The sequence below is a fragment of the Heloderma suspectum genome, chromosome 5 (assembly GCF_057233095.1).
Source record: "Heloderma suspectum isolate Gila_16-S chromosome 5, 16-S_ref, whole genome shotgun sequence".
In the NCBI taxonomy this organism is placed as follows: Eukaryota; Metazoa; Chordata; class Lepidosauria; order Squamata; family Helodermatidae; genus Heloderma; species Heloderma suspectum.
Window position 1 is genome coordinate 137,663,731 of NC_139462.1, and position 12,161 is coordinate 137,675,891.

At 42.4% G+C, this 12,161-nt stretch overlaps 1 protein-coding gene across 5 annotated transcripts in view; it reads right to left on the reverse strand.

Annotated features, from left to right (window-relative positions):
* PTPN3 (protein tyrosine phosphatase non-receptor type 3) overlaps window positions 1–12,161 on the reverse strand; it is a 119,165-nt gene that overhangs the window by 16,905 nt on the left and 90,099 nt on the right. The gene's annotated exons all lie outside the window — the stretch shown is intronic.

Sequence of the window (12,161 nt, forward strand, 5' to 3'; positions counted from 1 at the left end):
AAGCTTGAGCAGTGTAGACACGCAGAAAAGTTTGGAACTTCAAAAAAATTAAAAGCTTTGGGCAGCTTGGGAAGGGAGAAGGGAGAGGGATGAGACAAAGGGGAGGTTAATACATATGCCCCACACGGTGCATGTAATGTAACATGTGACACAGTGTGTGTATGCACGTGTAATAATGCTTACTTCTGTGAGGTCTTAGAGTGCTGGGCCAATGAAGGGACAGATACAGAATGTTGGGAAAGGGGCTGAAGAAAAGTCAGTTGGTGACAGAGTAGGAGGAAGAGAAGCTGAGGAAAAGAGCTGAAAGGACACCAGAAGTAGAAGAGAGAGAAAAATCCTACATCACATGTTTTCAACCTCAAACTTCAAGAAATAGTAAAAGATGTTTTTAAAAAGAACATCTTTTTTCGTTTTCACCTTTGCTGGTTTATTTGTGGTACATTTATTTTCAAAGTGTGAAGTTGTTCCAGTTGCAATGGAAACAAGAAAACATATTTTTATCCAATCATTCTCAGACTACTAGCCCCCGTAGTGACACGGGATTTGCACTAGTATATATGGTGTGTGCGTGTGTATGTGTGTGTGAGTGTGAGAGAGAGGGGTGTGTGTGTGAGTGTAAGTAAGATAATGTGTGTGTGGGGGTGCATGCCAGCTGTGGCTCCACCCACATTAGACAGTGGCATCTCCCATGTTAGGTGGTAGTGCCATTCACTGCTGGAATGCAGCTCCTGACGTCCCGGGTTGGTGCGAATTTGTCCCATGGAATGAAAATGGTTCCCTATCCCTACTATAGTTCCTACATGAGCCCAGTTATATTTAACACAACAAATTGCTTAAAATTAAATTGTTACAAAGATACAAAAAAGGTGTCAGAGGCATTCCTAACCCAAGGCCACCTGAAACATACTGAAGTTTCCTGGAGACTCTCTTCCAAAATACACTTCTTATGGCAATCTGCCTCTTAACCCTAAGAGAACATCTAGGAAAAATAGTTGTAAACAAACTCTGAATTACTTTCCCTTTGGATTCATACATACTGCACTCTTTTTTTTCTTTTGTAATTATATTTTTATTGTACTTTCAAAACATAATAAAAAGCCCAATAAAGAACTTGAGTACAACAAATGCGAGTCATGTGGGTCTTGAGTTCCAACTAATTTCATATAGCCATATCACATAATACTTATAGAACTAGGGTCTTTCTGAAAACTATTATGACAGACATACTGCACTCTTAAAGGAAAAGAATGCTGAACAGCTACTAGTGAATTTAATTTGGTATTATTTATTTATTTAAAATATTTCTAGGCCATCTTTCAGGGCAGGAGCCCTCCCAAGGCAGATTACAGCAATAAAAAACCCATACAGTAATAAAACAGCCAATTTCATAAAAAGAACATAAAAATGACAAACACCAAGACAAAACATCTAGCCTAGACAGTACTAAAAACAATTGCAGCTACAACCCAGAATAGTCCAGTAAAACACAGGGGAAGGCCAGAGTAAACCAGTAAGTCTTCAGAGCCTTTTTAAAAACCCGCACTGATCTGGCCTGACCGACCCTCCATGGCAACCCATTCCAGAGGTATGGGGCCATTGCAGAAAAGGTCCTCTCTTGGATACTTGCCCATCTCAAAGGTGGGCAAGTGAGAAGGGCCTCATGGCTGATCTTAAAGTGAGGGCAGACTGATATAGGTGAAGGTGGTCCTTTCAAATAATTTGGTCCCAAAGCATTTAAGTCTTTAAAGGTCAAAACCAGCACTTTAAATTGGGCTCAGAAACACACTCGTAACCAGTGCAGCTGGGGCAGTATAAATATTATATGTATACCACTTTCCGAGACCACTCCTCCAGGAAGGACTGAAACCACTAACACTGTGTCTCCTAAGCCCAACCCATGGTATCCATGGTTGATAGTATCGAAAGCTGCTGGGAGGTCCAAAAGAACCAACAGCATTGCATTTCTCCCATCCATTCCCCAGTGCAGGTCATCAGCCAGGGTGACTGAGGCTGTTTCTGTCCCATAATCAGGTCTGAAACCTGATTGGAATGGATCTAAATAATCAGTATCATCCAACACTGCTTGGAGTTGCGACTCCATCACATGCTTCACGCACCTTACTCAAGAATGGCACATCTGACACTGGGCAGTAGTTATCCCAAACTATAGGATCTAAATTTGGTTTCTTCAACAAGGGCCTCACCACTGCTACCTACAGAAGTAAAGGCCTGGAAAAAGGGTCTGGAAAAAAACAGGGTTTTTTCCTTTTTCTCCCAAGGATCATTTTTGTTTTTTTCTGAAAACTGGAAAACTTGAACAACTTTGGATTATGAAATATTTTCTTTCAGAATTTACAACAAGTTGCTTATATTTTGTTACCCAGCCTTTACTCCCACCAAACTGATGTCTAAAAACTATGTAATAAAAACACTTTTATAGAAAGACTAGAGCAGTGGTCCCCAAAGTGGGGTGCGCACACCCAGGGGGTGCGTGCGCTGCTTGATCATTGAGCAACCCCCCACTGCTCCTACAAGGTAGGTGGTGGTGGCAGTGGCAGCAGGATGGTATGGGAGCCGGCTCCTGTCCTATTGAGAGCAACTGCTCTGGGCTGTGGTGCCTTCCTGCTGAAGGAAGGTCAACTCTTCCCACTCTCCTTTCTCAGAATGAAGCCAAGAAGGAAGCAGGCACTTTCCTCTCGCCTTCCATCCTGCCAAAGGAGAGCAGGAAGGGTTAACAGCCCAGGCCAAGCCACCAGTCAGCCAAGGAGTGGGGACTCTGTGCAGGGTGCATGCGGGGCTGGCAACAGGGGCTGGCGACCAGGACTCCCAGCTCCGGTGCAGGCAGGAGCCCGGCCATGTACACCTTTCCTCTCCTTGCAAGTTGACAGCAGTGCCCTCGTGGATTTACAGATTATCTAGTCTTAACTAAACTAACTCTCACAAAATGGACAGGTGGCTTGAAAAGAACTGAACTTAGAACCAGACCTTCGAATCACTGTACAAGAAAGTGTTAAACCAAGATTTTTAAAAATAATGAAACATATTCAATCACATTGCTCTCACTGAAAATATTTTTTTAAAGTGAGCGCAAAAGTTTTTTTGTCCCATTAATAAACAATATTTTTAAAATATTTATTTCATCTTTATCCCATCCTGTTTCATTTTATTTTTTGTGTATGTTTTATAATGTATATAATGTATTAGTACTGTAGTACATGTATATAATCTATAAATTAAATATACATATATTGGGGGTGCATGCTCTATTTTTTTTCATTGATAGGGCTGTGTGATCAAAAAAGTTTGGAGACCACTGGACTAGAGATGTAAAATGTCTGGAAAAAATGAAGCCATGGGGGGGGGGGAAATGTTATTTTGTTATATAATCCTCTCTGTAAGATTCCCAGCATAATTATTTCTTCCATTCCTTATTAAAATTATTGATCTAATGCATCTTTTACTGATAGACATTTAGTGATGCTCCAAATCATGCTCAGTTTCCCAAGTGGTAATAGTTATAACAATCTTGGCACTTACATAATACATTTCAAGCACTCAAATAATTTCACTATCTACTGAACTATGTTTGACATGCCTACTCAAACTTACAAATTGGACTGTGTTGCATGGCTGCAATCCTATACCCACTTACCTGGGAGTAAGCCCCACTGAACTCAATGGGATTTACTTCTGAGTAGACATGTATGGGTGTGCTATAAAAAAAGATATGACGCATGCTACAGAACAGATCAGACTTGCACAGCTGTTTGTCACTGTAAGCTGACTTTACAGTTGCACCATGGTGAAAATCCATTTTTACAAAGTAGGAAAGCTATGTTCAATGAAAGACATCAACAGAGAGGTAAAATAATCTCCATAGTGTGAAAACCTTAAATCAGCCTTTTCAGGAAAGGGGGAAGGGGAGAGAAGGTTGAATGATATATTCTAAAATATATCTAAAATATTCTAAAATAAAGCATTTTAGACAAGCTGTTTTTATGATACTTCTGAAGTTTAAAGAACTATTTTTTTTAAATAATCCATTACCTTGATGTACGTTATGTAACTAGTTTTATTTTTACCTTGACTTGTTCTAACAGAGCAGAGCTAATATAAAATAAACAGTATAAAATATTGCAGGCTCAATTTCTAAAAAACAATTGGACTCTTGTCACCAAACAAGAGCTTTTTTTTTAAAAAAAGAAGCTCCTATAATGTTTTTGTACTAGGTGGCACTATTTTCTCTGTCCATCTGTTCTCATTAGTTTAGGCTTTCTAGGTTTCTGCCACCTTATCCAGTATCCTGACTTGGTGTCTGCCAAAAAACAAGCAAAAATTACATTTGCATTTGTAGTTCTGCCTAACTTCACAAGAAACCTTACCCAAATAACACAGCGAAGGGCTAAAATACTCATTATACTCAATGTGTGATTGCTTTCAATGTGCCTGTTTTTTTTTTTAAAGAACAGCAGCCACAGGGGACAGAGTTGACATTGGCATTATGGTGTATGGGAGAAGGGGGTTAAATCCCCTTCCCTCTTGCTGCAATGTCAGTGAAAATCCCGCCCACCCAACCTAATAGCACCTTCCCTCCCAGGGCAAGTAGCAAATTCTTTTAATCAGGACTGTAAGGTTATACCACCTCTCAATGCACAGTTCTGATCCTGACTGGGCTCTGCAGTTCTTTTAAAAAACCAGGTACATTCAAGGTGATTTTAAAGATTATCATGCTGTTTGGCCCAAATGGGTGGAGCTTTATGCTCAACCTCACTTCCTTTTGGTAACAAACTCTGCCCACTCTGGCACAGAATGCCAGAAACAAAATGCAGGCAGGGTTTCTGCCTAATGAAGGAAAGAGGCAACAACTACCAATAAACTCCCAACCAAATTTGTCATATACCAACCATATACCACAGACAAGTCTACAAGTGTCTATATTTTGCCAATGTCATGTGAAAGTTTGCATGAATCAACAAGCTCCCTAGAAGTTGGTGAGCTTAGCCAAACTGCAGCACACAATAGCAGGATGGCCAAAGTTGAATCAAGCAATATACAAGACAAGTAAGAGCCCCAGGGTTTTAAGCCGTTATGGTATTCCATGCAGCTTCCTATATTTTGGAGCAGTTCATTTGTTCTTCTGCATTTACTGTTCATTTAGCATAGGCTGCTGTATTTCTAAGGTCCCCAACATTAGAGAAGCAGAGGGAGGCCAAGGTTTGATGGATGTTAGTATTGTCTCCCTCTGCATAGCTCTGTTCATAATATTTTTTTAAAAAAAACCCTACTAGGAGATGGACAATGGCCTCTTCTATGAGCCTTTGTTTCTCGAGGGAGTGGGAGGCAGGAGATGGGAATAATTTGTCTCTAGGAGTCATTAGTAGTTCTGTCTTGTAACCATCTTCTGACATTTTGCAGTGACCTGCGGTTGAGGCTTCCCTGGTGGGTAGGAACAACTGAAACCTTCCTTGCACTGGGGTGGAGATGGAGTCACTACTATGGTCTGCCACCTCTAAGTTTAGCAGATGAGAAATTCTGATCTCTGTTAGAGAATTTGATTACATTCCAGGCAGGTTTACCACTCCTGGTGTCTCTAGTTCTGAAGTTGGTTCTCTGGGGATGAAAGGAAGAAAAATAGTGTCTGGGTTGATGTCTATCTTCCTTTTGGGAAGCAGAGGGCACGGCCTTCTGCTTATCTTTTGTCTCCACCAAAACATCCTTCAGAACCTATTCACCAAAAGGTGAGAACCCTTGAAGGGAACAGGCGCAAGATTAGTTGTAAGCTCTAAGTTGTAAGTACCCCAGTGCTTGTGCCATAAGTAGCTGCTAGTTACTCCATTTGTTACTATAGCCCTGGCTGGGAATTTTAGTGAGTCTAGGGTGGCATGAGTGATGAAGGCTGAGGCTACAGAGAGCTTTTGAATATATTTTTTGAAGTCTATCTGCATCTAGATTAGTGTCCCGGGCTAAATCCTCTAACCACAGGAGGAATGCCCTGGCAATCATGGAGGAAGAGGATGCTATCTGCAGGGCAAAGGAGTTACTTCATGGGCTTTTTCTGAGAGCTAGATCTAACAGTTTCTCACCAGTGTCCCATAAAGGGGTGTCACCATCTTTAGGCACAACAGCCCAGATAGTAAAGTAGCGATAGGGGAATCCAACAAAAGAACAACATCCTCCATGGCCTGATGTTCTAAGATGTATAACGTTTGGGCAAGCTGTTAGATTTTCTGCAATTTATGTGTGGGGCCCATTCTAACTTTACTGTGGTCTCTGGAAATACAAATGCTGGTTGAAGTCCTGAGAGGGTTGTAGGAGGCAGAGTGCAGGCCTAAGGTTTGCATGGCCTTAGACAGTAAAGGCAGAAAATCAGAATCATTAAACAGTATGGAGTTTTAAAATGCATCCATGGCCAACCAGCTGTTGACAGGAAACTCACAAGCAGGACATGAGTGCAACAGCACCCTCCCACCCATGTTCCCCAACAACTAGGGTACATAGGGGTTAGATTGGCAGAGTCTTGGTAACTAAGGTGGCCCTTCAAAAAATGCGTTGTTGCTTGATCCTGAGTCGATGGAACTTTGGATTTAGAGGGAACATAATAATACATTAATTTATTTAGAATATTTTTGGATCTACACTGTGCTCACTATGTGCTTGAAGCAATGTACAAATACAAAGAATAAAACCTTTTATTCTTTCCCTTTTGAGATGAGGATCAGAAGAATCATCATCTGAATTTGTAGCAAAATGGGCTTGAATCATCATGTGGTTTTTATGCCCCTGTGACCCTTTTGAGACCCTCTTCCCTTTACTGCTCATGGCAGGAGGGAAATCCGATGAGGAAGAAAAATGCCTGCTCCTTTAATGAGAATGATTAGGCTTTTTCCTCTTTAAAAGTTGTACAGACATCAGATATGATAGCATCCTTTATTTTCTGCACAAAGTCTTTTTAGAAAAAAGAGATGGCGTGGAGAAGTGGTGCTCTGAAAAGGCCCCAGGGGAAGCCCTTACCTGATCCTGGCTGAGCTGAAGAATAGAAGTTGAAAAAAGCATTTTCATAGGGAAATTCCTCCAGTGCTGAATGGAGAGCAGCCTGTTCTGCAAAGCCCCTCTTTGCCCTCTGGTGGTTAGCAAAACTAATGCCCAGGTTAGCCTGGCGTATACTGCTTTTTTTGCACCCTCTGGTGGTCATCAATATTAGTCAGACTCCAGACATCCCTTTGCTAGCTCTGCAAAGAGAGCTAAACATCCAACTCTCTCTGTAGCAGATCCTGCCCTCTCTGGCTATTGCTACCATAGGGAACTTAGCTCCCGCTCAGCCGAACTATCCTCCTCTGTGGACAGTCAAAACTTTAATGCTCTTTACCACGCCCACCACTTTTGAAGCCCACCGAAGCACTAAGGGCGCTGCAAAATCAGTGCGTTTTTCTGCTTCCAGTTCTGGGAATAAGGGATAACTCACAGAGGGAAGTTTCCCTTGCTACTGACGAAATGTCTCTAGGCTTTTTTTTTATATAACAATCTTAACATACTTCCTCTTTGTGTGCTCTGCCTTGCTGGTTGGTTTTCCTGTGGGAGCCATAAGTGAAAAGAGGAATGAGAAGCCTGACAAGAAGGATGCAGATGATCAAAGGGAAAAATTGAGGGTTTTTTTAACTGCACAGGAAGAAAAACAACAGCAGGACTGAGAGTAATAGCAGGAATAAAAAGAGGCTTTTTAGAGGTGTACAGAAAGGGCTGAGTTAAGTAGAAAGCAGAGTACAGGAATAACTAACATCTGCTTTAAGTAAAGGCAGGAACAAACTGAGGAGGGTTTACATGGAGAGAGGATAGTAGAAAAAAGAAGTCACATTAGGGATGTATGGACTGTGTAAAATCCGCTCTGTCTGTGTTTTATGGATTCTCAGGTGCCTTTTGTTCCGTTGTCTGCCCACCCACACACAGATGCAAATACTTTTTTCGTCGTGCGGAAAAATGCGCAAATAATTACATAAGTAATAGGTACTTCCCTATTACCTATTATAATAGGGTAGCTCCCTAGTGAGGTTCGCCTGGCGCCTACATTGTATTCCTTTCGGCGCCAGGTTTTTATTTTTTATTTTTATTTTCCCAGGCATTTTAGCTTTCTAAATTTTTATCTTTGCTGTTTTAAATCTGTATTTTAAACTCCTGCACTGCTGCTAGATTTTATTGTGGTTGTATTGTTATATTGTGGTTTTAAAGTTCTATATATTTGAAATTGTTTTATTGTGTGTTTGGTTTTAATTTTTGTAAACCGCCCAGAGAGCTTTGGCTATTGGGCGGTATAGAAATTAAATAAATAAATAAATAAATAATCACATAATTTACCATAGTGCGTAATATTTAGCGAATTGTCCCTATTCCAGTCAACGTTTCCTCAGCAGAAACTTACGTATTTTCCTACGAACATATATGCGTAAATTTCAGAAAAGTAAAAAAATCATTCGAAAGTCCACGGACTCCACGCAGCCTGAGGGGATCGCTCCACAGCAGATTCCGCAGGTTGGATTCTTAGAAATCCGAGCTCATTTTAGTCCTTCTCGAATTTCTCCAGCAACCCTAATAGTCCCTGCCTTCTGAGCAGGAGGAGGAGTTAACCCACAGCTGGATGCTTTCCATGCCAATAGGAGAAGCTACATTTTCTACATATCTGAAATTACACCATGATCCTCACTGTGTCTTTTCTACCATGTTGCAAATCACCCCCCACCCCTGCTATTTTGCTCAACGTAACATTCAGCCTGAGGAAGAGTCATAAAAAGCTTGCAGACTATTTTATAACTTTGGTTGGTTCTACTAAAGTTAAAATTAAATAAAGTTAAAGTCCTGTCAATGTTTTCATTTTTATTTAATTTTAATGGACCAACATGGTTATAAAGATGTTATAAACTGACCAATATTTTATAAATTGACCAATTCACTCAACAAGTGAGTGTATGCAAAGCTACTGACAAGCTCCATGGAGGTACTAGGTATCTTACAGGAAGTGCAAGATTCCTAACCCCTCACAGAACCTGTTGAACCAGAAAGTGAGAAAAAACAGAAAAACTGTCAACTGGAGGGTACGACGCTGAAATAGCAGGCAAATAATGAAGAGATGAGTATTTAAGTCCATTCTCATGAAGCAACACCAAAACCTGAAGGATTTGCGAAACGGAACAGCAAATAGGATCAAAGTGATTCTCAACAGCAAAAACAGAAAGCTCTGTCCATATCCTAGCATAAGAACACCGAGTACCTGGTTTTCTAGCTGCATCAAGGATAGAGCGGACAGGTAAAGAGGTAAGTTCAGTGAGTCTGTTGCCTGGTCCCGAGAAAGAAGGCTTGGTTGAAGGGAGTTGAATATATTCTCGCTTGGACTGGTGCAGGAGACGTGTGAACCACCAAGTCATGGCCACCAGGGGGCGATCAGAATACAATCCGTGCAATCCAGTTCCACCTTTGCTATCACCCGTCGCAGCAGCAGGAATTGCGGGAAGAGGTACAGAAGTCGTCCTCTCCATTTGCGAGCGAACCCATCTCTGAGGAATGCGGTTCCTCTGCCCACTGGACTGCAGAACCTCTCACAAGCAATACTGTCCTCTGTAGTGAACAGATTCAGGGATGGGTAGCCCCAAGGGCAAAAAACAAAACTCGTCTCGAATGTCTGAGTTCAATGGCCATTCATCTGATATTTGGTAAGACCAAATGAGGTTGTCTGCCAACACATTGTCAGTACCTGCAATGTGAACAGCAGTCAGACTGATCCTCTGAGTAATACACCAGTCTAGGATCCATACCATAAGGTTGATGAGGGGTTAATAAAGGAGTCCCTCCTTGCTTGTTTACATAAAAATAACTACCGTTGTATTATCCAACACCATTTGTACATGTCGATTCTGGAAGATGGTGTTGAAAGCTCTCAGGGCTTTTTCAATGCGAAGGAGCTCCAGAAAGTTCATATGGTTGACAGCTTCAGTGCTTGTCCAAAACACCCTGCACTCTGAGGTTCCCACAGGTACTCCCCCCACCCCTGGTAAGGGAGGCCCCAGTGGGACATGCGGTGGGACATGGGGTGGGACATGCAGCTTGGTTTATTGAGCACCGCGTCTGAGGTTGAACATCCTGATGAATCAGTTCTGCATTGTCTTCATTTGGAGATGGGCAAAGGGGACCACTGCTGTGGTAGATGCCATCAGCCCCAACAGCTCCTGAACAGTAAGATCCCGTACTGTGTTGAGACATTGAACATCCCTGGTTAACTGCGGTAATGCTTTCGCATGATCCTGAGGTAGGTACACCAGTCCCAAGATCAAGTCTATGGACACCCCAATAAACTGAATCACCTGCTTGGGCAACAGGACAGATTTTTCTATGTTGATGCACAGGCCCAGGGCATCCAGCAAATTCAGTGTCTGAAGAACGATGTGGTACAGACTTGCTTTTGATGGAGCAATGATGAATCAATCGTCTATGCATGGGTATATCCGTAAACCCTGCATCTGGAGGTGGACGCACAACACAGCCATACACTTTGTGAAGACCCTCAGGCCTGCTGTGAGGCCAAAGGGCAACACTTTAAACTGGTAGGGCCAACCATTGATTGCAAACCTGAGAAAGCACTGGCTGAATTCCTCAACACCCATGTGGAAGTATTTGAAGTCAATGGACACAACCCCCCCAGCAAGCTTGAGGAGCAGGGCAAACCAGGCCTGTCTTGGCCACTAAGGCGCAATTAGGATGCAGGCAGTCTCTTCTGCCCTGATCTTCATTAGCACTCTTGCCAACAGCAAGAATGGAGGAAAGAGGTAGGATAGGCTCCCCATCCACGATACCAGGATGATCTGCCTATCCCTGCTCTCAAGCAGAATCTGGTGCATGCCATCTTCTAAGCTGTTGCAAATAGGTCCACTATTGGGGTCCCTCAATGTTGAAACCCCCTTCATGGATCACTGCCTTGTTGTGGCGAAGGGGCTTGCGTAACTCAGTGGAGCCGTAAGCTATGCCATGCAGGGCCACCCAAGACGAACAGGTCATGGTGGAGAGTTCTGACAAAATGTGGTCCACTGGAGAAGGAAATGGCAACCCACTCCAGTATTCCTGCCAAGAAAACCCCATGGAACGTATCACAAGGCTAAAAGATATGACGCTGGAAGATGAGCACCTCAGGTCGGAAGGTGTCCAATATACTACTGGGGAAGATCAGAGGGAATTTCCAAGTAGCGCCAGAAAGAGTGAAGTGGCTGGGCCAAAGCCGAAAGGACACTCAGCTGTGGATGTGTCTGGTGGTGAAAAGAAAGTCCGATGCTGTAAAGAACAATATTGTTTAGGAACCTGGAATGTAAGATCAATGAATCAAGGTAAGCTGGAGGTGGTCAAACGTGAGATGGCAAGATTGAACATCGACATCTTGGGAATCAGTGAACTAAAATGGACAGGCATGGGCAAATTTAATTCAGGTGACCATCATCTCTACTACTGTGGGCAAGAATCCCTTAGAAGAAATGGAGTAGCACACATAGTCAACAAAGGGTGGGAAAAGCAGTCCTCGGGTACAATCTCAAAAACGATAGAATGATCTCAGTACAAATCCAAGGCAAACCATTCAACATCACAGTAATTCAAGTCTATGCCCCAACCACTGAGGCCGAAGAAGCTGAGGTTGATTGGTTCTATGAAGACATACAACACCTTCTAGAACTAACACCAAAAAAAGATGTCCTCTTCATCATAGGGGATTGGAATGCTAAAGTAGGAAGTCAAGAAATCACTGGGATAACAGGCAAGCATGGCCTTGGTGTACAAAATGAAGCAGGACAAAAGCTAATAGAGTTTTGCCAAGAGAACACACTGATCATAGCAAACAACATAGCTTTTCCAACAGCACAAGAGGCGACTCTACACATGGACATCACCAGATGGTCAATATCGAAATCAGACTGATTATGTACTTTGCAGTCAAAGATGGAGAAGCTCTATACAGTCAGTAAAAACAAGGCCTGGAGCTGACTGTGGCTCAGATCATGAGCTGCTTCTTGCAAAATTTCAGCTTAAATTGAAGAATGTAGGGAAAACCACTAAACCATACAGGTATGACCTAAAACATATCCCTTATGAATACACAGTGGAGGTGAGGAATAGATTTAAGGGATTAGACCTGA